Source organism: Mustelus asterias, chromosome 8, assembly GCF_964213995.1.
Source record: "Mustelus asterias chromosome 8, sMusAst1.hap1.1, whole genome shotgun sequence".
Taxonomy (NCBI): domain Eukaryota; kingdom Metazoa; phylum Chordata; class Chondrichthyes; order Carcharhiniformes; family Triakidae; genus Mustelus; species Mustelus asterias.
Window position 1 is genome coordinate 20,625,169 of NC_135808.1, and position 23,203 is coordinate 20,648,371.

The following is a 23,203-nucleotide window of genomic DNA, read 5'->3' on the forward strand; positions in this document are numbered from 1 at the left end:
GCGCAGGAAAGGCCCTTCGGCCCTTCGGCCCATCGAGTCTGCACCGACAATAATTACCGCTAAAGTCGCACTAATCCCATTTTCCAGCACTTGTCCCATATCCTTGAATGTTGTGATATTTCAATGCCCATCAAAATAGGTTTGAAAGGTTGTAAGGTTTCCAGCCTCCACTACCTTCCCAGGCAGCGCATTCCAGATTCCCACCGTCCTCTGAGTGAATTTGTTTCTCAAATCTCGCTTCTCGGCCTTTTGGCTAAGATCAAGTGTAGTATGGATCGCCTGCACTTGGTTGAGGTCATCAGGTTACGCTGAGGCTTCATATGTTTCATATGAAGCAATTTTTAAAAGCGGCATCTCGGCCTTTTGGCTAAGATGCAAATGAGCTCAAGTCTTGGAGGAGGAACCTCCCCCTTCTCCAATCAGCTTGGCTCATGAAGATCAGGCCCAGGACAGGGTGGTTTTGGTCTCCCGTCCTGTCTTGTCAGCCTGGATCTGAAATGTCTCAACTTGTTGAGACTCTGAATTGGATTTGATTTGATTGAATTGGAAAAGTATTTTTTTTTTTTAATTGTTTCTCAAATCCCCTCTGAATCCCCTGCCCCTTACCCTAAAACTATGCCCCCTCGTGATTGACCCCGGTTACTGTTCACCCTGTCCATCCCCTCATAATTTTATACACCTCAATCATGTCTTTGCTCCAAAGAAAACAATCCAAACCTATCCAGTCTCTCCTTATAGCTCAAATGCTCCATCCCAGGCAACGTCCTGGTGAACCTCCTCTGTACCCCATCTCGTGCAATCACATCCTTCCTATAGTGAGTCCCAGAACTGCACACAGTGCTCCAGCTCCGACATAACCTCCTTGCTCTTATATTCTATGCCATGAATGATAAAAACAAGTCTCCCATATGCCTTCTTAACTATCCTCTTCACCTGCTCTGCTGCCTTCCGTGATCTGTGACGGTGATGGTCACAGAGAGGCGTGACTGAAGGTAGTGTGACAGGGGCACCAGCAGATGGTGGTAGAGAGAGAGGTGACTGAAGGCAATGAGACAGGTCACCAGCAGATGGGGATAGAGAGCAGGCTAACACAGGGCAGTGAGACTTTGATTTGGTTTGATTTGATTTATTATTGTCACATGTATGAGTATACAGTGAAAAGTATTGTTCGTTGTGCGCTATACAGATAAAGCATACCGTACACAGAGAAGGAAAGGAGAGAGTACAGAATGTAGTGTTACAGTCATAGCTGGGGTGTAGAGAAAGATCAGCTTAATGCAAGGTAGGTCCATTCAAAAGTCTGACAGCAGCAGGGAAGAAGCTGTTATTGAGTCGGTTGGTACGTGACCTCAGACTTTTGTATCTTTTTCCCGGTGGAAGAAGGTGGAAGAGAGAATGTCCGGGGTGCGTGGGGTCCTTAATTATGCTGGCTGCTTTTCCCAGGCAGCGGGAAGTGTAGACGGAGTCAATGGATGGGAGGCTGGTTTGCGCAATGGATTGGGCTTCGTTCATAACCCTTTGTAGTTTCCTGCGGTTTTGGGCAGAGCAGGAGCCACACCAAGCTGTGATACAACCAGAAAGGATGCATTCTATGGTGCATCTGTAAAAGTTGGTGAGAGACACGGCACTCAGAAATGGTAATAGAGAAAGGGGTGACAGAGGGCAGTGAATCAGGTGCACCAGCAGATGGTGATAGAGAGGGGGGGGTGACAGAGGGCAGTGTGACGGGGCACCAGCAGATGGTAATAGAGAGAAGGGGTGACAGAGGGCAGTGTGACGGGGCACCAGCAGATGGTGATAGAGAGAAGGGATGACATAGGGCAGTGTGACAGGGAGATTTGCCCCTGCTGGTGTCTGAGAGGGTAAGGAGATTTTAACAGAGTGAATATTCACTATGGTTCAAATTTATGTGAGTGAGAGAGCAGTGTGTGATACTGAGAGAACATAAAGTGAAATATCATTGAAAATGTGTACATGGACAGTGTGTGATGCAGGCAGTTATTGTCTGCTGTCCTTTGATTTGAGAATGACATTACTTGATTCTGATTTTTCATGTGATTCAACAGGTTATATCTCAACCCGCAGCACTCTGGACATATAGGGCAGGAAGTCAGTATTCAGTCTATTCTAATTGATGTTATAGGAGTTTTGTTGGATACTTGCAAAGTCTAAAGATGTGTAGGTTAGGTGGATTGGCCATGCTAAATTGCCCCTTAATGTCCCAAGATGTGCAGGTTATTTAATTTGATTTGATTTGATTTATTATTGTCACATGTATTAGCATACAGTGAAAAGTATTGTTTTTTGCGTGTTATACAGAGCATACAATTTATAGAGAAGGAAAGGAGAGGGTGCAGAATATAGTGTTGCAGTCACAGCTAGGGTGTAGAGAAAGATCAACTTAGAGCGAGTCCATTCAAAAGTCTGATGGCAGCAGGGAAGAAGCTGTTCTTGAGTTGGTTGGTACTTGACCAGACTTTTGTATCTTTTTCCGATGGAAGAAGGTGGAAGAGAGTATGTCCAGGGTGCATGAGGTCCTTGATTATGCTGGCTGCTTTTCCGAGGCAGCGGGAAGTGTAGACAGAGTTAATGGATGGGAGGCTGGTTTGTGTGATGGACTGGGCTTCGTTCATGACCTCCCCAAATTCTGTGACCTGGGCCTGGGCTCCTCCCTCTTGCGACTGGATCCTAGACTTCCTAATCCACAGACCACAATCATTAAGGATAGACAACAAGACCTTCTCCATGATCATCCTCAACACCAGTGCCCCACAAGGCTGTGTTCTCAGCCCCCAACTGTACTCCTTATAAACCTATGACTTTGCGGCCAAATTGCCCTCCAATTCGATTTTCAAGTTTGCTAACGACACCACCATAGGGGGTTGGATCTCAAACAATGATGAGACAGAGTACAGGAATGAAATAGGGAATCTGATGAACTGGTGCGGCAACAATAATCTCTCCCTCAATGTCAACAAAATGAAGGAGATTGTCATCGACTTCAGGAAGCGTAAAGGAGAACATGCCCCTGTCTACATCAATGGGGACGAAGTAGAAAGGGTCGAGAGCTTCAAGTTTCTAGGTGCCCCAATCACCAACAACATGTTCTGGTCCCTCCATGCTGACACTATCGTTAAGAAAGCCCAACAACGCCTCTACCTTCTCAGGAGGCTAAGGAAATTTGGCATGTCCATTATGACTCTCACCGATTTTTGCCATAGAAAGCATTCTTTCTGGATGTAGCACAGCTTAGATATGGCTCCTGCAACACCGCAAAAAACTACAAAGGGTCATGAACAAAGCCCAGTCCATCATGCAAACCAGCGTCCCATCCACTGACACCATCTACACTTCCCGCTGCCTTGGCAAAGCAGCCAGCATAATCAAGGACCCCACGCACCCCGGACATTCTCTCTTCCACCTTCTTCCGTCAGGAAAAAGATACAAAAGTCTGAGATCACACACCAACCGACTCAAGAACAGCTTCTTCCCTACTGTCATCAGACTTTTTAATGGACCTACCTCACATTAAGTTGATCTTTCTCTACACCCTAGTTATGATTGTCACACTACATTCTGCAGTCTCTCCTTTCGTTCTCTATGAATGGTATGCTCTGTCTGTATAGCACGCAAGAGACAATGCCTTTCACTTACACTGATACATGTGACAATAATAAATCAAATCAAATCTAATCAAAGTGATATTTCTGACTTTCTCTCTCTCCCCAGATTTTGCTCTCGTTCTCTCCCTCACTCCGCCTGCCTCCCTCCACCACCTGTCTCACTCTGGTTTGCCCTTACTCCCTGACCCATCACCCCCAATGACATTGCCTGCCCCATTCACCTTCCCAACCTCTCTGGGTTCCTTTATAAAACTTTTCTCTCATCTCTCTGTGTTTCCTTTTAGCTCTTGTTTCTTGCTCTCTCCGACTTTCTCTGGCTTTATTAATGAGAGTTGTCAGTATGCTTCAGAGACTTACAAGCTCCGATTTTCACTCTCCCCGGCCAGTGGGGTTATTAGGCTGGGAGGACCAGCATGAAATCGTATGAATGGCCTTTCCACCGGGTTCCTGCCCATTCCGACCTTCCAGAGATTTTACGCTGCAATGCGCCAGGCCCACTAAGGCCCACCTTGCCCCAATTGAGGTCATTAATTGGCTAATTATTGGCCACTTGAGAGCACTTTCCCGCCCAGCTTCAACTTTGAGGCAGGCAGGGGATTTCACAGGTTTGCGGAAAGCCAAAATATGATCTGCAAAATAATGAGGAGCATAGATCAGTTAGATAGTCAACATCTTTTCCCAAAGGTAGGGGAGTCTAAAACTAGAGGGCATAGGTTTAAGGTGAGAGGGGAGAGATACAAAAGGATCCAGAGGGAAAAGAAATTCACACAGAGGGTAGTGAGTGTCTGGAACAAGCTGCCAGAGGCAGTAGTAGAGGCGGGTACAATTTTGTCTTTTAAAAAGCATTTAGATAGTTACATGGGTAGGATGGGTCCCGAGGGGTATGGGCCAAACACGGGCAATTGGGACTAGCTTAAAAAGGATGGCATGGGCAAGTTGGGCTGAAGGGCCTGTTTCCATGTTGTAAACCTCTATGATCAGGCTTAGGCCTCTGGCTGAAATCTCCTGAGGTGACTTCTGGACTTGCATCGGCAAACCCATCTGTCATACATGAAAGTAGATTCTGTACTCTAATCAGTTTCGCTGACGCAGGACCATTCAGACTTGAAACGTTGGCTCTACTCTCTCTCCACAGATGCTGAACGTCCTGCTGAGATTTCCCAGCATTTTCTGTTTTTATTTCAGATTTCATCATCTGCAGTAATTTATTTTTATCCGACCAGTTTATTCCTCAGAAACATAGGAACGCAGAAGATAGGAACAGGAAAAAGCCATTTGGCCCTTCAAACCTGCTCTGCAATTCAGTACAACCATGGCTGATCATCCAACTCAATAGCCTAATTCTGCTTTCTCCCCATAACCTTTGATCCCATTCACCCCAAGTGCTATATCCAGCCGCCTCTTGAATGCATTCAATTTTTGGCATCAACTACTTCCTGTGGTAATGAATTCCACAGGCTCACCACGCTTTGGGTGAAGAAATGTCTCCTCAACATCATCCTAAATGGTCTAACCTGAATCCTGAGACTGTGACCTCTGGTTCTGGACTCCCCCACCATCGGGAACATCCTCCCTGCATCTACCCTGTCTAATCCTGTTCGAATTTTATAAGTCTCTATGAGTTCCCCACTCATTCATCTGAACTCCAGCGAAAACAATCCTAACCTAGTCAATCTCTCCTCATACACCAGTCCCTCCATCCCCAAAGATATGACTGGTGGTTGATTTAAAGTGGTACCTGTTGTGAGCCCTTGAGAATGCAGGGCTTGGCGATGTGCTCCAGGTTGGATCAGCAACCAATGCTGGAATTAAATCAGAACAGACACTGCCGCCGTGCTGTCCTGGAACCAGGCAGCTCCCCGTCAGGGAATTGAACCCTGGTCTCCCGCAAGGATACTAACCTCGACACTAACGAGGAAGTTGCGGAGAGTAATTCCTCTGTGCTGCCGTTCAAGCTCACACTTTGTAAATTCACTCCTGACCATTATTTTTGGGTCTCTTCAAACGAGAAGTTAGACTTATAGCGTCATAAAGGTTTACAGCATGGAAACAGGCCCTTCGGCCCAACTTGTCCATGCCGCCCTTTTTTTAAAAACCTCTAAGCTAATCCCAATTGCCCGCATTTGACCCATATCGTACCCATGTAACTATGTAAATGCTTTTTAAAAGACAAAATTGTACCCGCCTCTACTACTACCTCTGGCCGCTTGTTCCAGACACTCACCACCCTCTGTCTGAAATAATTGCCCCTCTGAACACTTTTGTATCTCTCCCCTCTCACCTTAAACCTATGCCCTCTAGTTTTAGACTCCCCTACCTTTAGGAAAAGTTATTGACTATCTAGTTGATCTATGCCCCTCATTATTTTATAGACCTCTATAAGGTCACCCCTCAACCTCCTACGCTCCAGAGAAAAAAGTCCCAGTCTATCCAGCCTCTCCTTATAACTCAATCCATCAAGTCCCGGTAGCATCCTAGTAAATCTTTTCTGTGCTCTTTCTAGTTTGATAATATCCTTTCTATAATAGGATGACCAGAATTGCACACAGTATTCCAAGTGTGGCCTTACCAATGTCTTGTACAACTTCAACAAGATGTTCCAACTCCTGTACTCAATATTCTGACCGATGAAATCAAGCATGCGGAATGCCTTCTTCACCACTCTGTCCATTTGTGACTCCACTTTCAAGGAGCTATTAACATGTACCCTTAGATCTCTTTGATCTGTAACTCTCCCCAATGCCCTACCATTAACTAAGTCCTGCCCTGGTTCAATCTATCAAAATGCATCACCTCCCATTTGTCTAAATTAAACTCCATCTGCCATTCGTCAGCCCATTGTTCCAATTGATGAAGATCCTATTGCAATTCTACTTTTTCTTGCAATGACTCAACTTTTCCTTGTCATCCCGAGACTCATGATTTGCATTTCAGCTGTTTTCTCTTTCAGCAACTCAATATTTCCCAGTTGGGTTGGCAAGTGGACTCTGATTGGTACAGGTACAGGCATGGCAAATGCACCAGTTGAATGTGATCACAGTTAACTGCCAAGCGACAATTAAAATTTAAACCAGGCAGCCTGACTCTGACTGGTCAAGGCATTGCACTGAGCTTGCAAAAGTCTGTCACTTATTTTGTCTAGCTAAAATGTGTTTTCATCCATTACTTTTACCTCCAGTTCCTTGATCTTCAGCTTCATAGTTACATTTTCCCACCTTGCTTTCTATCTTGTCCTTTTCAGCCTCACGCAGGCTTTTGTCCTGGCCCTTCGTTTTGGTTTCATTGTTAGCCAAGTGTGTCTCCGGTGAAGCTCCCTGTAATTGCGCTACCCATGAGTTCATTGCTGACTTACAACTTCCCCTTCACAGAGAGACAGCTGCCTGCTCAGCACTGCCACCTGCTGTTACAGTCTGCATACTGCGTCGGCATTTTCAAAAAGATCTATTTTTCTAAGCCTACCAGCTGCCTCTCAGCCCTCGCTTTCTTCTGCACTAAACTCCTCTGTCCATGCACTTCACTGTGTTGACATCGTCGGCCACTATGGTGTGGTTTGTTTGGGTATCGCCTTTTGGTCTTTGATTACTGGACGTTTCCAGCCTTCTTTTTAAGATGAAGTGAAGTGGGCAGCACGGTGGGGCAGTGGTTGGCACGGTGGGGCAGTGGTTAGCACTGCTGCCTCCCAGCTCCAGGCACCCGGGTTCGATTCCCTTGGGTATGTGTGGAGTTTGCACATTGTCCCCGTGTCTGCTTGGGTTTCCTTCAGGGGCTCCGGTTTCCTCCCACACTCCAAAGATGTGCGGGTTAGGTTGATTGGCCGTGCTATATAGCCCCTTAGTGTCCTGGGATGCGTAGGTTAGTGGGGTAAATTTGTGGAGTATAAGGGATAGAGCCTGGGTGGGATTGTTTTTGGCGCAGGTTTGATGGGCCGAATGGCCTCCTTCTACAATGCCGGGATTTTATGATTCTGCACGCTCCACTGCTTGAAGATTGAAATACATGAGAAAGATAGTCGTACCCTCACCCCTCCCACCCCCGGGCTTTCATTTCTCTACAGCAAACCATCTTCTCAAACCCGCTCCCCTGCCCCCTCCACCATCACTCCTGTTAAAGTTAACATTTATTTATTAGTGTCACAAGTTGACTTACATTAACACTGCAATGAAGTTACTGTCAAAATCGCTTAGTCGTCACACTCCGGGGCCTGTTCGGGTACATCCTGACTATTTGTATGACACTCACGGACTTCTTTGTCACTAAGATTGAGATGATCCTATTAGCTACCTCTGCCTCGCTTCCCCCATCACTGCCTCCAACTGGCCCACTGGATCAAACTTGCCCTAATACTGCTGCCCCAAGCCCTCAATTCACATTTTTCTTCAGTTTCCTTCTGTCACCCCTCAACCCCTCACTGAACCTGTCTTATCCCTGCGACCCACCTCCTGTGCCCTCAGCCTGACTGCTCTGACCACTCAAATCTGCCTCTGGATCCCCCTGTGTTTGCCCATTTTGTAAACAGTTCCCTCTTTTGAGGTGGCACGGTGGCGCAGTGGTTAGCACTGCTGCCTCACTGCACCAGCGACCCGGGTTTGATTCCCTCGCTTTCAAATCCCTCCATGGCCTCTGAGGACCCATCGGTCTATTCAAATCCCTCCATGGTTAAAGCAAAGATTGTAAGAAGTCTCACAACACCAGGTTAAAGTCCAACAGGTTTATTTGGTAGCAAAAGCCACTAGCTTTTGTGGTCCAGGGTGAAGCGGATGAGAGAACAGTGAGCACGACACCACACAACCCTGCCACAGCAACCTCTGCAAGATGTGCCGGATCATTGACACGGATGCCATCATCTCACCTGAGAACACCATCCACCAGGTACACGGTACCTACTCTTGCAACTCGGCCAATGTTGTCTACCTGATACGCTGCAGGAAAGGATGGCATGGTACACTGGGGAGACCATGCAGATGCTACGACAGCGGATGAATGGACACCGCTCGACAATCACCAGGCAAGAGTGTTCTCTTCCTGTTCAGAAACACTTCAGAGGGCATTCGGCCACTGATCTTCGGGTAAGCGTTCTCCAAGGCGGCCTTCACGACACACGACAGCGCAGAGTTGCTGAGCAGAGACTGATAGCCAAGTTCCGCACACATGAGGACGGCCTCAACTGGGATCTTGGGTTCATGTCACACTATCTGTAACTCCCACGACTTGCCTGGGTTTGCAAAATCTCACTAACTGTCCTGTCTGGAGACAATACACACCTCTTTAACCTGTGCTTAACCCTCTCTCCACTCACATTGTCTGTACCTTTAAGACTTGATTACCTGTAAAGACTCGCATTCCAACCATTATTTTGTAAATTGAGTTTGTGTCTTTGTGCCCTGTTTGTGAACAGAACTCCCACTCACCTGACGAAGGAGCAGCGCTCCGAAAGCTAGTGGTTTTTGCTACCAAATAAACCTGTTGGACTTTAACCTGGTGTTGTGAGACTTCTTACTGTGTTTATCCCAGTCCAACGCCGGCATCTCCACATCATAAAGCAAAGATCCACAGGCTTGCTTGGTGGGGAGGGGGGTAGGGGGGTAGGGGGGTGGGGGGGGGGGGTGCAGGGGATGGGGGGTGGGGTGGTGGGTGGGGGGGCGGGGGGTAGGGGGGAAGGCGGGGGGGGCGAGGGGAGGGTGGGGGGGCAGAGGGCTGGTGTAAAGGATTCCAGGTCATGATCTCAAATAAGTTTCAGGGAGTTCTCTCTCGTGCGCTGGCTAATATTCATCCCTTCGTCAGGGTAGGGCTGGTGGGGGGATGTGGGGCGGGGGAAAATCTTTTTCCTCCTGTTTTCGAGCTCCTTCCACAAACACCATCCCTACGCTGCCCCAGAACCGCCTCCCTCCCCTCCCCCGCCTCTCAATCATACATGTTATTATTTCAGGGGAGGGGCTGGTGTAGTGGTATTGGCATTGGACTAGCAATTCGGGGATCCACGGTAATGCTCTGTGGACCCGGGATCGAATCCCACCACGGCAGATGGTGAAATTTGTAATCAATTTTTAAAAAATCCAGAACTAAAACTCCAGTGATCATCATGAAACCATTGTCGATTGTGGTAAAAACCCATCTGGTTCACTAATGTCCCTTTAGGGAAGATAATCTGCCGTCCTTACCTGGTCTGGCCTACATGTGACTCCAGATCCACAGCAATGTGGTTGACTCTCAACTGCCCTCTGAAACTCAGTTCAAGGGCAATTAGGAATGGGCAATAAATGCTGTCCTAATCAGTGATGCCAGTGAATGAATTTAAAAAGTACTTCCCTCACCCATCCAGATTCACCAATCAGTCCACCAGACAATCTCAGTGAGGTCCCCGTTAAATGATAACAGCCATTATTATCCCCTTATAGCCTGATAACAGAAACACAAAAGATAAAGGCTATTCAGAGATGATCACTTTGCTGTGATGTCCCGCTCACAATTAGTTGATGTATTTCCTGCACACTTTATTTTAACTCATTTGAGGGACATGGGTGTCGCTGGCTGGCCAGCATTTATTGCCCATCCCTAGTTGCCCTTGACAAGGTGGTGGTGAGCTGCCACCTTCATCGCTGCAGTTCATGTTCTACGGGTTGACCCACAATGCCATTAGGGAGGGAATTCCAGGATTTTGACCCAGCGACTGCGAAGGAACGATGATATATTTCCAAGTCAGGATGGTGAGTGGTTGGAAGGCAACTTGCAGATGGTGGTGTTCCCATTTATCTGCTGTCCATGTCCTTCTCGATGCAAGTGGTGTCTGGGGTGTTATCTGTAAGCTATGATACAGTGCGGATGACTATGTCAGGCTGTTGCATGACTAGTCTGTGGGACAGCTCTCCCAATTTTGGCACTCGCCCCCCAGATGTTGTAAGGAGGACTTTGCAGGGTCGACAGGGCCGTTTGTTTTGCCGTTGTCTTTTCCGGTGCCTCGGTCGATGGCAAGTGGTCCGTCCGGTTTCATTTAGAGACTTCGTAGCGATTGATACAACTGAGTAGCTTGCTGGGCCATTTCAGAGGGCAGTTGAGGCTCTAGAGTCACATGTAGGCCAGATCATATAAGGACTGCAGATTTCCCTCCCTAAAGGACACTAGTGAACCAGATGGGTTTTTCCGACAATCAACAAAGGTTTCATGGTCATCAGTAGATTCTTAATTCCAGATATTTTTTATTGAACTCAAATTCCACCAGCTGCTGTGGTGGGATTTGAACCCGGGTCCCCAGAACATTGGCTGAGTTTCTGGATTAATAGTCTAGTGATAATACGACTAGGCCATCACCTTCCCTGACTGCATATCAAACATTACTCTGGCTACTAAGTGGCGATTGCGAAAAGGACTGTATAAATGTAAATCTTTCATTTGCCTTCATGATGAGTTGCTTTTAAATAGAGAGGTGCGTGTGTGTGTGTGTGTGTGTGTGTATCTGTCTGTCAGTGTGTGTGTGTGTCTGTCTGTTTGTCAGTGTGTGTGGGAGTGTGTGTGTGTGTCTGTGCATCAGTATGTCAGTGTGTGTGTTTGTGTGGGAGTGTGGGGTGAGTGTATGTGCGTGTGTGTAAATGTCTGCTTGTGTGTGTATGTCAGTGTGTGTGTATTAGTGTGTGTGTGGGTGTATGTGTGGGTGTGTATCGGTGTGTGTCTGTCAGTGTGTGTCTGTCAGTGTGTGTGTGTCTGTGTGTGTGTGTGTGTGTGTCTGTGGGTGTGTGTGTCTGTCAGTGTGTGTGTGTGTTTGTCTGTCAGTGTGTGTAGGTGTGTGTGTGTCAGTGTGTGTGTCAGTGTGTGTGTGTGTGTGTCTGTGGGTGTGTGTGACTGTCAGTGTGTGTGTGTTTGTCTCTCAGTGTGTGTATGTGTGTGTCAGTGTGTGTGGGTGTGTGTGTCTGTCAGTGTGTGTGTGTGTGTCTGTGGGTGTGTGTGTCTGTCAGTGTGTGTGTGTGTATGTCAGTGTGTGTGGGTGTGTGTGTCTGTCAGTGTGTGTGTCGGTGTGTGTGTGTGTCTGTCTGTCTGTCAGTGTGTGTGTGTGAGTGGGTGTGTGTGTGTGTGTCTGTCTGTGTGTGTGTGTGTCGGTGTGTGTGTGTGTGTCTGTCTGTCTGTCAGTGTGTGTGTGTGAGTGGGTGTGTGTGTGTGTGTCTGTCTGTCTGTCTGTGTGTGTGTGTGTCGGTGTGTGTGTGTGTGTCTGTCTGTCTGTTAGTGTGTGTGTGTGAGTGGGTGGGTGAGTGTGCTGTTGTGCGCTGCCTCACAGACCCTGCTGACTGCACTGGGTTTCCAATTGTCTCTGTCACCTCCCCTCCCTCACCCCCCCATTCTCAGCCGGAGTTTTTTTTAATCTCTCTTTCTAGTTAATTTTGTAAACAGGATGCTGAGGAGGAACCTGAAGTTCAACCCTGTGACTTCCTTCAAACACACAGTTACTGAGCTTCACAGGGTCATGACCAATGGCTGCACCCAAGACCTGGAGCGGATCATGCCGCGACTCGGGTGGAACACAAAGAACATAAGCAGAAGTAGGCCATTCGGCCCATCGAGTCTGCCCCACCATTCAATGAGATTATGACTGAGCTGATAATCCTCACCTCCACTTTCCCGCCTTATCTCCATAACCCTCGATTCCCTTACTGATTAAAAATCTCTCTATCTCAGCCTTGAACATACTTAAGGACCCAGCCTCGACAGCCCTCTGTGGTAAAGAATTCCACACATTCACTACCCTCTGAGAGAAGAAATTCCTCCTCATCTCTGTCTTCAATGGGTGACCCCTTACTCTGAGATTATGCCTCTGGTCCTGGACCCTCCCACAAGAGGCAACAGCCTCTCAGCAAGACCCCCTGAGAATCCGATATGTCGCAATAAGGTCGCCTCTTGTTCTTCTAAACTCCAGTGAGTACAGGGCCAACCTACTCAACCTCTCCTCACAAGAAAATCCCTCCATATTTCTGATCAACCTAATGGACTGCCTCCAATGTCAGTATATCTTTCCTTAGATAAGGGGATGAAAGCTGTTCACAGTATTCCACCTGTGGTCTAACTGGTGCCCTGTATAGTTTTAGCAAGATTTCCATATTTTTTTACTCCATTCCCTTTGAATTAAAGGCCAACATTTCATTTGGCTTCCCAATTATCTGCTGAACTTGAATGCTGGCTTTTTGTGATTTATGCACCAAGATCCCCAGACCCCTCAGTGCTGCCGCTTTCTGAAGTCTTTCTCCATTTAAATAATATTCAGCGCCTTTACTTTTCCGACCAAAGTGCAGAACTTCACATATTCCTGCTTTATATTCCATCTACCAAGTTTGTGTGCCTTCTCACTCAACCTGTCTATATCCGTCTGTAGACTCTTTGTATCATCCTCACCAGTTGCCTTTCAGCCTATTTTTGTACCATCCTCATACTTGGATCAGTACATTCACGTCCCCCGGCCAAGTCATTAATATATATTGTAAATGATTGCAGTCCCAAGACTGATCTCCGTGGCACTGCTCTAGTTGCAGGCTGCCGTCCTGAAAATGCCCCTCTTATTCCTCTTCATCCTCTATCAGTGAACCAATCCTTTTCAAAGTTTGAAGTTTATTTATTAGTGTCACAAGTAGGCTTACATTAACACTGCAATGAATTTGCTGTAAAAATCCCCTCGTCGCCACGCTTTGGCACCTGTTCGGGTACACTGAGGCAGAACTTAGCGTGGCCAATGCACCTAACTAGCATGTCTTTCGGACTGTGGGAGGAAATCAGACACTGGGAGAACGTGCAGACTCTGCCAGACAGTGACCCAAGCTGGGAACCAAACCTGGATCCCTGGCTCTGTGAGGCAGCAGTGCTAACTACTGTGCCACCATGCTCTATAAGAACATAAGAAATAGGAGCAGGAGTAGGCCATCTAGCCCCTCGAGCCTGCCCCGCCATTCAATAAGATCATGACTGATCTGAAGTGAATCAGTTCCACTTACCCGCCTGCTCCCCATAACCCTTTATTCCCTTACCGATCAGGAATCTATCTATCCGTGACTTAAACAAATTCAACGAGGTAGCCTCCACCACTTCAGTGGGCAGAGAATTCCAGAGATTCACCACCCTCTGAGAGAAGAAGTTCCTCCTCAACTCTGTCCTAAACTGACCCCCCTTTATTTTGAGGCTGTGCCCTCTAGTTCTGGTTTCCTTTCTAAGTGGAAAGAATCTCTCCACTTCTACCCTATCCAGCCCCTTCATTATCTTATATGCCTCTATAAGATCACCCCTCAGCCTTCTAAACTCCAACGAGTACAAACCTAATCTGCTCAATCTCTCCTCATAATCTACACCCCTCGTCTCCGGTATCAACCTGGTGAACCTTCTCTGCACTCCCTCCAAGGCCAATATATCCTTTTGCAAGTAAGGGGACCAAAACTGCACACAGTATTCCAGCTGCGGCCTCACCAATGCCTTGTACAGATGCAGCAAGACTTCTCTGCTTTTATATTCTATCTCCCTCGTGATAAATGCCAACATCCCATTTGCCTTCTTGATCACCTGTTGAAAATGCAGACTGAGTTTTTGCGACTCATGCACAAGGACCCCCAGGTCCCTTTGCACAGTAACATGTTGTAATTTTTTTCCATTTAAATAATAATCCAATTTGCTATTATTTCTTCCAAAGTGAACAACCTCGCATTTGCCAACGTTATACTCCATCTGCCAGATCCTCGCCCACTCACTCAGCCTATCCAAATCTCTCTGCAGACCTTCCACTTCCTCCACGCAATTCACTTTCCCACTTATCTTAGTGTCGTCAGCAAACTTTGATACCCTACACTCAGTCCCCTCCTCCAGATCATCTATGTAAATAGTAAACAGTTGAGGCCCCAGTACTGATCCCTGCGGCACGCCACTAGTCACCAGCTGCCAACCAGAAAAGCACCCATTTATTCCAATTCTCTGCTTCCTGTTGGATAGCCAATCCCCAATCCACGCTAACACCCTACCCCCAACTCCGTGTACCCTAATCTTCTGCAACAACCTTTTGTGAGGCACCTTATCGAATGCCTTTTGGAAATCTAAAAACACCGCATCCACCGGTTCCCCTCTGTCAACCGCACTAGTCACATCTTCATAAAAATCCAGTAAGTTCGTCAAACACGACTTTCCCGTCATGAATCCATGCTGCATCTGCTTGATTGAACCATTCTTATCCAGATGTCTTGCTATTTCCTCTTTAATGATGGATTCCAGCATTTTCCCAACTACAGACGTTAAGCTAACCGGCCTGTAGTTACCCACCTTTTACTTCCTTTTTTAAACAGCGGCGTAACATTAGCCATTTTCCAATCAGCGGCAGTACCCCAGAGTCCAGTGAATTTTGATGAATAACCACTAACCCATCCGCTATTACCTCTGACATTTCTTTCAGTACCCTGGGATGCATTCCATCCGGGCCCGGGGACTTGTCCACTTCAGTCCCGTTAGTCTACCAAGCACTGCCTCTCTGGTAACATTAATTGTATTGAGTATCTCTCCTCCTACCAATACTCGATCGTTAATATTCGGTAAACTATTTGTGTCTTCCACCGTGAAGACCGACACAAAAAACCTATTTCAAGTCTCAGCCATTTTCTCGTTTTCCACTATTAAATCCCCCCTCTCGTCCTCCAAGGGTCCAACATTCACTCTAGCCACTCTATTCCTTTTTATATATTTGTAAAAACTTTAACAATTATTTTTTATGTTTAGAGCTAGTTTAGTTTCATAATCTATCTTTCCTTTCTTTATCGCTTTCTTAGTCGTTCTTTGTTGTTTTTTAAAGCTTTCCCAATCTTCTAAGTCTCCACTATTTTTGGCCACTCTGTACGCATCGGTTTTTAATTTAATACTCTCCTTAATTTCCTTTGTTATCCACGGCTGGTCATCCCTTTTCTTACAGTCCTTCTTTATCACCGGAATATATTGTTGCTGAGTACTGAAAAAGATCTCCTTAAAAATCGTCCACTGTTCCTCAGCTGTCCTACCTACCAGTCTGCTCCCCCTGTCCACCCTAGCCAATTCAGCTCTCATCCTATCGTACTCCCCTCTGTTCAAGCAGAGGACATTGGTTTGGGACCCTACTTTCTCCCCCTCCAACTGCACCAGAAATTCGACCATATTGTGATCACTCGACCCAAGAGGGTCCTTCACAAGAAGATCCTTAATTCTACCTGTCTCGTTACACATTACCAGATCTAAGATAACTCGTTCCCTCATAGGTTCTGTAACATACTGTTCAAGGAAACTGTCCCGACAGCATTCTAAGAACGCTTCCTCCATCCCACTCCTTCCAACACAAGTCAGCCAATCAATATGCAGGTCAAAATCCCCCATGATTATTGCCGTTCCGTTTTTGCACGCATCCATTATTTGTTTGTTTATAGCCCTCCCCACCTCAACATTATTATTTGGGGACCTATAGACCACATTTACTAGTGTCTTTCTCCCCCTACTATTCCTTATCTCCACCCATAATGATTCCACGTTTTGCTCCTTAGAGCCTATGTCGTCCCTCACTACTACCCTGATATTATCCTTTATTGTAAGAAGTCTCACAACACCAGGTTAAAGTCCAACAGGTTTATTTGGTAGCAAATACCATAAGCTTTCAGAGCAATGCTCCTTCGTCAGATGGAGTGGTCTCTGTTCTCAAACAGGGCACAGACACAGAAATCAAATTACAGAATACTGATTAGAATGTAAATCTCTACAGCCAGCCAGGTCTTAAGGTACTGTTTTCTACTGTGGTACCGGGGGAGGCTTGGTTGCTGCTAGAGATGGTTGCGGCTGTAGAGATTTACATTCTAATCAGTATTCTGTAATTTGATTTCTGTGTCTGTGCCCTGTTTGAGAACAGATATCCACTCCATCTGACGAAGGAGCATTGCTCCGAAAGCTTATGGTATTTGCTACCAAATAAACCTGTTGGACTTTAACCTGGTGTTGTGAGACTTCTTACTGTGCTTACCCCAGTCCAACGCCGGCATCTCCACATCATTATCCTTTATTAACAGAGCTACCCCACCACCTTTTCCATCCTGTCTATCCTTCCTAAATGCCTGATACCCCTGGATATTCATCTCCCAGTCCTGGTCACCCTGTAACCACGTTTCTGTAATGGCCACTAGATCGTACCCATTTGTGCTGATTTGTGCCATCAACTCGTTTACTTTGTTCCGAATGCTTCGTGCATTCAGATCCATAGATCCATAGAAAAGTTCCACACTTACATACTACCTCCAACACATGGGCTTTTATCTTATTAAGTAGACTTTTGTCGCGATATGTTATCGAATGCTTTTTGGAAATCCAAGTATACTACATCTACCAGTTCCCCTTTATCTATCCGGCTCATTACCATCTCGGAGAATTCTAATAAATTTGCCAGGGATAATTTCCCCTTCCTAAAGCTGTGCTGATGCTGCTTGATCATATTATGCATTCCTAATTTCTCTGCTATTACATCCTTTATAACAGATTGTAACATTTTCCAAAGACAGATTTTAAGTTAACTGGAATATAGTTACCTGTTTTTGTCTCCCTGCCTTTTTGAAGAAGGATGCTACATTGTTTTCCAATTCTCAGGAACGTTTCCAGAATTTAAGGATCCTTGGCAGATTAAGTAAGTTTATTTATTAGTGTTATGAGTAGGCTAACATTAACACTGCAATGAAGTTACTGTGAAAATCCCGTGAGTCACCACACTCCAGCACCTTTTTGGGTACATGGAGGGAGAATTTAGCATGGCCAATGCACCTAAGCAGCATGTCTTTCAGACTGTGAGAGGAAACCGGAGCACCAGAAGGAAACCCATGCAGACACGGGGAGAACCTGAGTCCCTGGCGCTGTGAAGTGGCAGTCCTAACCACTGTACCACCACGCCGCCCCTACCAGTGCATTCACTATTTCTGTAGCTACTTCCTTTAATATCGGTGGATGCAACCCATCAGGCCCAGGGGATTTATCGGCCTTTAGCTCCATTAGTTTCCCTCTAGTGATAGCTTTGTATTTATTTTCTCGTCCCCTTTTCCCCATCAATTATTTAGCATACTTGGTATGTTATTAGTGTCTTCCACGTGCCACACGGCATTCCAAAAAATACGACGGTATCTCTTTGATAGGTGTTAAGTTACAGTAGGCTTATCAAAGGCAACTTAAAGAGATAATAGTCCATCTTCCACTGGTCTGGGTAATGTATGGTTAAGCTGAATTAATTCAATATGTTTCAAAGACCCCACGCCTTCTTCTGACCCTAAATCGAATAGGACACAAGCTAGAAATCTGAAATAAAAGCAGGAAATGCTGGAGCTACCCAACTGGTCAGGCAGCATCAGTGGAGAGAGAAAGAGAGTTAATGTTACGGGTCCATTCATCAGAAAGTCCCATTGAAAGGTCACACACCTTCATTCCATTTTCTCTCTCCACAGATGCTGACGGACCTGCTGAGTCTATTTTCTCCCCAGCGTTTGCTTTTGTTTTACTAGAATCACAGAATCCCTGCAATGCAGAAGAGGCCATTTGGCCCATTGACCCTCTGAAGGAGCCCTCTACCTCGGCTCAATCCCCCACTCCACACCCATAACTCCGCACCCAATCCATCCAACATGCAAATCCTAGACATCAAGGGGCAATTTAGCATGGCTAATCAACCTAACCTGCACATCTTTGGACTGTGGGAGGAAACCGGAGCACCCGAAGGAAACCCACACAGACACGGGGAGAACGTGCAAACTCCACACAGACAGTCACCCGAGGCTGGAATTGAACCGGGTTCCCTGGTGCTGTGAGGCAGCACACTGTCACTGTGCTGCCTCTGCTGCTCCTGAATATCATTGCAGTACATTGCACCGGGTAAGTCCATCAAGATTTAAAGACATCCAGGGTGGGAGGATTGGGGGCGGGGTGGGGGGAGAAAAGTGAACTTCAGCCAGAAAACTGACAGGATTGGGTACAATTTCAGTTCTATCGCCGTCTGGTTTTGCTCTCCATTGAAGTCAACAAAAAATACTGCACAAAATGGAAAGTCAGCATTCTACCAGATCCCATGCGCATCTCACTCAGTGAGTTAAGTTAAAATAAGAAACCCTGAATCCATAGAATTCCTACTGTGCAGAAGGAAGCCATTTGGCCCTGCAAGTCTGCACTCTCTGAAAGAGCATCTGACCCAGAACCGCGCCAGTCCCTGGAGTGAATGGAGATTTCACCGGGCGGCACGGTAGCACAGTGGTTAGCACTGCTGCTTCACAGCTCCAGGGACCTGGGTTCGATTCCCGGCTTTGGGTCACTGTCTGTGTGGAGTTTGCACATTCTCCTCGTGTCTGCGTGGGTTTCCTCCGGGTGCTCCGGTTTCCTCCCACAGTCCAAAAGATTTGCGGGTTAGGTTGATTGGCCATGCTACAAATTGCCCCTTGGTGTCCTGAGATGTGTAGATTAGAGGGATTAGCGGGTAAAATATGTAGGGATATGGGGGTAGGGTCTGGGTGGGATTGTGGTCGGTGCAGACTCGATGGGCCTAATGGCCTCTTTCTGCACTGTAGGTGTCTGTGATTCTATGATTTGGCTGAGCACTAAATTATCTGTTCTTACTGACAGTGGTAATAGGGCGCGCGAGATTGGAGAATTCCAGCCCTTGCCTTATTGCCAAAATTCAGGCACCCCCTTATTCCGCCCCCCCCCCCCCACCCCCATTGCCCTGTACTCAGTGTCTTTAGCCATTTCGTGATATCACAGAGATTTTGATTTGATTTGATTTAATTTGTCACATATATTAGTATGCAGTGAAAACTATTATTTCTTACATGCTATACAGACAAAGCATACCGTTCATAGAGAAGGAAAGGAGAGAGTGCAGAATGTTGTGGTCCAATCATAGCTAGGGTGTAGAGAAAGATCAACTTAATGCGAGGTAGGTCCATTCAAAAGTCTGACAGCAGCAAGGAAGAAGCTGTTCTTGAGTCGGTTGGTACGTGACCTCAGACTTTTGTATCTTTTTCCCGAAGGAAGAAGGTGGAAGAGAGAATGTTCGGGGTGCGTGGGGTCCTTAATTATGCTGGCTGCTTTGCTGAGGCAGCGGGATGTGTAGACAGAGTCAACGGATGGGAGGCTGGTTTGTGTGATGGATTGGGCTACATGCACGACACTTTGTAGTTCCTTGTGGTCTTGGGCAGAGCAGGAGCCACACCAAGCTGTGATACAACCAGAAAGAATGCTTTCTATGGTAACTGAATGGAATTGTTTCAGGACTGGCATCTTCAGTGCTGGGAGACCTCCTGAGGAAGCCATGATGAGTCATCCATTTAGCACTTCTGGTTGAAGATAGTTGCGAATTTTTCAGCTTTATCTTTTGTACTGACGTGCTGGGCACGCCCATCACTGAGAACAAAGAACAAAGAACAATACAGCACAGGAACAGGCCCTTCGGCCCTCCAAGCCCGCGCCGCTCCCCGGTCCAGGATTGAATCCTGAATCCAGGATCCCCGCCCAATTTTCCAGCCTATCTACATACCAATATCCTATCCACCGAGCTGTCCCTCACAGCTACGATGCTTTGTTCATTACAACCTATTAACTTACCCCCACCCCCCCATTCCAGACCATGTGATCTCCAGGGAGAGGCGAAAACCCAGAGTGAAAAACCCCAGGGCCAATATGGGGAAAAAAAAATCTGGGAAATTCCTCTCCGACCCCCTGAGGCGATCGAAACGAGTCCAGGAGATCACAATGGCCCCGATCGGAAAATGCTTCCCAACCCTAGTCATTTCCACTTCCACGAACACCATATGAATCCCCTGCCCCCGAGACAGGTTCCCAACTATCCGCAGTCTCGCTCTGTACTGGCACCAGCAAGATGATCGTAGAATGAAGCCTTGAAACGAGAAAACAGGAACAATTAGCCCCCGCCGCTCCCTGGTCCAAACTAGATCACTCTTTTGTATCCCTCCATTCCCACTCCGTTCATATAGCTGTCTAGATAAGTCTTAAACGTTCCCAGTGTGTCCGCCTCCACCACCTTGCCCGGCAACACATTCCAGGCCCCCACGACCCTCTGTGTGAAATATGTCCTTCTGATATCTGTGTTAAACCTCCCCCCCTTCACCTTGAACCTATGACCCCTCGTGAACGTCACCACCGACCCGGGGAAAAGCTTCCCACCGTTCACCCTATCTATGCCTTTCATAATTTTATACACCTCTATTAAGTCTCCCCTCATCCTCCGTCTTTCCAAGGAGAACAACCCCAGTTTCCTCAATCTCTCCTCATAACCAAGCCCCTCCATACCAGGCAACATCCTGGTAAACCTCCTCTGCACTCTCTCCAAAGCCTCCACGTCCTTCTGGTAGTGTGGCGACCAGAACTGGACGCAGTATTCCAAATGCGGCCGAACCAACGTTCTATACATCTGCAACATCAGACCCCAACTCTTATACTCTATGCCCCGTCCTATAAAGGCAAGCATGCCATATGCCTTCTTCACCACCTTCTCCACCTGTGACGTCACCTTCAAAGATCTGTGGACTTGCACACCCAGGTCCCTCTGCATCTCTACACCCTTTATGGTTCTTCCATTTATCGTGTAGCTCCTCCCTACATTATTCCCACCAAAATGCATCACTTCGCATTTATCAGCATTGAACTCCATCTGCCATTTCCTTGCCCAAATTTCCAGCCTATCTATATCCTTCTGTAGCCTCTGACAATGTTCCTCACTATCTGCAAGTCCTGCCAGTTTTGTGTCGTCCGCAAACTTACTGATCACCCCAGTTACTCCTTCTTCCAGATCATTTATATAAATCACAAACAGCAGAGGTCCCAATACAGAGCCCTGCGGTACACCACTAGTCACAGGCCTCCAGCCGGAAAAAGACCCTTCCACTACCACCCTCTGTCTTCTATGACCAAGTAAGAAGTTTAACAACACCAGGTTAAAGTCCAACAGGTTTATTTGGTAGCAAAAGCCACACAAGCTTTCGAGGCTCTGAGCCCCTTCTTCAGGTGAGTGGGAATTCTGTTCACAAACAGAACTTATAAGACACAGACTCAATTTACATGAATAATGGTTGGAATGCGAATACTTACAACTAATCCAGTCTTTAAGAAACAAAACAATGGGAGTGGAGAGAGCATCAAGACAGGCTAAAAAGATGTGTATTGTCTCCAGACAAGACAGCCAGTGAAACTCTGCAGGTCCACGCAACTGTGGGAGTTACAAATAGTGTGACATAAATTCTGATTCTAGGATCGCATGATAAAGACTCAGGAGGAAAAAAGCAGAAATATTTATGTGAAATAGTGTGACATAAACCCAATATCCCGGTTGAGGCCGTCCTTGTGTGTGCGGAACCTGGCTATCAGTTTCTGCTCCGCGACTCTGCGCTGTCGTGTGTCGCGAAGGCCGCCTTGGAGAACGCTTACCCGAATATCAGAGGCCGAATGCCCGTGACCGCTGAAGTGCTCCCCAACAGGAAGAGAACAGTCTTGCCTGGTGATTGTCGAGCGGTGTTCATTCATCCGTTGTCGCAGCGTCTATGACCAAGCCAGTTCTCCACCCATCTAGCCACCTCCCCCTTTATCCCATGGGATCCAACCTTTTTCACTAGCCTACCATGAGGGACTTTGTCAAACTGAACTGAGGATGGAGATAGTTATGGAACCTCCTCCTCCAGTTTGTTGTTCAATTGTCCACCAGCATACACGCTCGGGTGTGGCAGGACTGCAGAGCTTAAGCTGATCTGCTGGTTGTGGGATTGCTTAGCTATGTCTATTGCGTGCTGCTTCCTCAGTTTGGTTTTTGAAGGCATCCTGTGTTGTTGCCTCACTAGGTTCATAGAATCATAGAATCCCTACAGTGCAGAAGGAGGCCATTCGGCTCTTTGAGTCTACACTGACAACAATCCCACCTAAACGCTATTCCCACAACTCCACACATTTACTCGGCTAATCCCTCCAATTTACACATCCCGGGAATCTAAGGGGCAATTTAGCATGGTCAATGTAATAGAGATGTGGAGGAAGAAATTGCTAAGCAGATTATGGATTGCTAAGCAGATTGCTAAACAGATTATGGATTGCTAAACAGAAATTGCTAAGCAGATTATGGATTGCTAAGCAGATTATGGAGGAAGTAATAGAGATGTGGAGGAAGAAATTGCTAAGCAGATTATGGATACGTGTGGGGGTCACAGGGTAGTTGTCATGGGGGACTTTAACTTTCCAAATATTGATTGGAACCTTTGTAGGTCAAATAGTTTGGATGGGGCACTTTTTGTGCAGTGTGTGCAGGAGGGTTTCCTGACACAATATGTGGATAGGCCGACAAGGGGTGAGGCCACATTGGATTTGGTACTGGGAAATGAACCGGGCCAAGTGTTAGATTTGGTTGTGGGAGAGAACTTTGGAGATAGTGACCACAATTCGGTGTCTTTTGTTATTGCAATGGAGAGGGATAGGGCCGGACGGCAGGGCAAGGCTTACAATTGGGGGAGAGGTAATTATGATGCGATTAGGCAAGAATTAGGGGGCATAAGATGGGAACAGAAACTGTCAGGGAAAGGCACTGATGAAAAGTGGAA

At 46.8% G+C, this 23,203-nt stretch overlaps 1 pseudogene; it reads left to right on the forward strand.

Annotated features, from left to right (window-relative positions):
* The first annotated feature begins 233 nt into the window (after positions 1–233).
* LOC144498104 (U2 spliceosomal RNA) lies at positions 234–440 on the forward strand (annotated as a pseudogene).
* The last annotated feature ends 22,763 nt before the right edge of the window (positions 441–23,203 follow it).